Here is a 3,345-nt window from a genome sequence, read left to right on the forward strand (position 1 = left end):
GAGGTCTGGAGAGGTTAAAACAACTTGCCCAAATCCACACGATGGTAGAAAGAGAGCAAAGAAGACACAGCAGGGAAGCGTTGTGTGGAGATTTTAAAGGGACTTCTCATGCTTACCAAGTCTTCATTTCACCTTATTTCCCTTCAGAAACATGGCTCATTTAGCTAAAATTTGCAGTGCTACCCCTGAATTTGTCTATTACAATCTGCGCAATTTGACAAAACGATTGAGAACAAGTCATGTTGAAATTAAGTTCAACAACATCGAGGGGATTTTTTGTCATGAAACAGCACATTAAAATTACCTTCTTTGGTTTGGCTTTGGTATGTACCAAACCAAAGAAGGGTAATTTAAATGTGCTGTTTCATGACAAAATGACTAATGAGATTATTCCTATTATTATTTGTCATTATCAAGCAGTGTTTGCCACAGGTGTTGCTAGCCCTTCCTCTACCCCAGAGCCTTCCTGAGCCCTCACTCTCTCTCAGCCTCTCCCTGTATCCCTGTTTCACCATTACTGATTCCCACCTGAATTAGATGAACCTGAAGCCTTCCCCCAGCCATAATCCTCATGGAGCTCTAACACGGTTGATTATTACTTACCCAGTGGCTTTGGAGGCCGTGTCTCCTAAATTAGAAGAGCTTCACAAAATAAAGCTCTCCCTGCTATACGATTAAAGGTTCAGAATGGTCAGCCAAGCTCAGACCAGATCTTGAGAGGTGTGCCATGGGGCACAAGACAATGAAAGCCTCCCTGGGAAAACCACCACCCTCACCTGCTCTCATCCCAGGCTGGGGTGAGCCTTATCTTAACCCTTTATGTTCCTGGCAAGAGCAAAATATATTCAGCTTTCTACATAGTTAAGTTTTAAGAAAAATTCTCTAGCATAAAAACTGCACTATTCCCACAAGGCGAAAAGTCAGTTGAGCCAAGAACGGCACCTAATTCTAACTGTAAAGTCAATGGCATAATTAGCTCAGTAAGAAAAATTATTGAGAACGGTTTTTCTGACTTTCTGTCTCAAAATTATTGAAGAATAATAGAAGAAATAGCAGACAAGGAGACTCCTTGTTTTTTTTTCCTAGTGCATTTACCAGTGGTATTCATAGTGAATTCCAAACACCACTAGTAGAAAGGTGACTTAACCAGCGAGAGAGGAAATAAAATTTTCAAACATACTGACGGGATAACAGAATAGAGGGGAGAAAAGTCTCATACAAACTGAGCTCTTTACTAAGCCGCTTCCTTTGCTTCCTTTCTTTCAATCGTTCACATCTCCTTACAGCACAGCAAACCCTAGATTTCCTGGAGGCAGAGCCCTCTCCACTATACTTCCTCCTCCGCAGAGTAACACTCCATTCCAGGCAGCCAAAAGCTGGCAGGCAAGGCATGGGGTCGTTTTGTTTGGTTTTGGCTTTTTCTGGAAGAAGTGGAGCCAGCTCTGTCTTTCACTGAATGGAACTCAGTGAGAAGTCGCGTTGCAACCCTACAGGAATGTGATGGCTGCTGGGAGATGGAGTCAGAGCACCAGGTCGCTAGGACTCTGGGACTTCACAGCAGATGAGACCAGTTGTTCACAAGAATAAGAACCCACCATGCACATGGTATCAACGCACAGCTGTCAGCAAACAGATCTCTAAGAATGTAAAGTTTAGAGTTCAAGCACATCCTCAAAGATACTGTTTTGTTGTCTTTGGGGTTTGGGGTTTTTTTTTTGCGACAGAGTCTTACTCTGTTGCTCTGGGTAGAGCGCTGCTACCGCATCTATAGCTCACAGCAACCTCAAACTCTTGGGCTTGAGCAACCCTCTTGCCTCCGCCTCCCGAGTAGCTGGAATTACAGATGTGTACCATGATACCCAGCTAGTATTTCTAGTGAGTCCAGGTCTCACGCTCACGCTGGTCTCAAACTCCTGAGCTCAAGCAACCCACCGGTCTTAGCCTCCCTTAGAGTGCTAGGAATACAGGCACGAGCCATTGTACCCAGCCAAAGATACTGTATTTTTAAGTGAAAACAAGAAAGTGATACACCATAGTTCATCCATTCACTCATCAAAAATTATGACTCAAAAGGAACCTCAAGTACATATGATGAACTTTACCTCCCTTATTTCTAGAGTTCCCTGAACCCAAAATCGAAAAGGGCTGCTACTCCCCCCACCCCTGTGCCCGTTTATTGAGATGCTCTTCAGATGTGACAGCCCAGGTTGAATCACTCTTTCCACTCTGATCACATAACATAAATCTAATGCCTTATTTGAGTATCTGAGTCACCTTGCCTTAACTTCCAATTGGCTTAACACCCCTACTTCTCACTCTCTCTCTTAGTCATCATTGTCTCTCCCACGATATCTGACACAGGGCCTAGCTCAGTTCATCTGTGAATGGCATTCACAGACCACATTCACTTACCTCACTGAACGTGGCACACCCCGACACCAGGCTTTATTATCCACATTTTGTAGATGAGAAACCTATGACTTTATTCAGTTAACACAATTAGTAAATGTTTAGAAAATATGATAGATTCAACATGAGAAAGCTGATTTAAACACACACACACACACACAAAAAGAAAATTAACAGTCGTCATATTATCAATGCTCCTCTTCTAGAGGAGTCCTAAGGCCTCCCAAGTGCTGGGATTACAGGTGTGAGCCACCACGCCTAGCTTTTATCTCATTTTATACTTTATTTTGAGACAGAGTCACACTTTGTCACCCTCGGTAGAGTGCTGTGGCATCACAGCTCACAGCAACCTCCAGCTCTTGGGCTTATGCAATTCTCTTGTCTCAGCCTCCCAAGTAGCTGGGACCACAGGCACCCATCACAATGCCTGGCTACTTTTTGTTGCAGTTTGGCCAGGGCCGGGTTTGAACCCACTACCCTCAGTATATGGGGCCGGTGCCCTACTCACTGAGCCATAGGCGCCGCCCCAAAGATATGCCTTTAACATGAACATCTTTTTTTTTGGCAGTTTTTGGCCAGGGCTGGGTTTGAACCCACCACCCTGGCATATGGGGCCCGGAGCCTTACTACTTTGAACCACAGGTGCCGCCCTTCATTTTATTCTTTAAAAAAAAATCTGTGGAGCATGTGATGAGTTGTGTTTCTTTCAATGCACTGAGGTATTATGGTATCCTAATTTCATATTATACTCTCCAGCAAAAATTTTAGACAGTACCTCTTCCTCACTTCCAAAATCAGCATAATAGCATAATATATCTCTAGAGTACAGCTACACATATCTCATCTTTGTAATGGTTTTGGGTTTTTTTAAATTTTTTTTTGAAACAGGAGCCTCAAGCTGTCCCCCTGGGTAGAGTGCTGTAGCATCACAGCTCA

The sequence above is a fragment of the Otolemur garnettii genome, unplaced genomic scaffold (genome assembly GCF_000181295.1).
Source record: "Otolemur garnettii isolate 467f Iridium unplaced genomic scaffold, OtoGar3 scaffold00010, whole genome shotgun sequence".
NCBI lineage: Eukaryota > Metazoa > Chordata > Mammalia > Primates > Galagidae > Otolemur > Otolemur garnettii.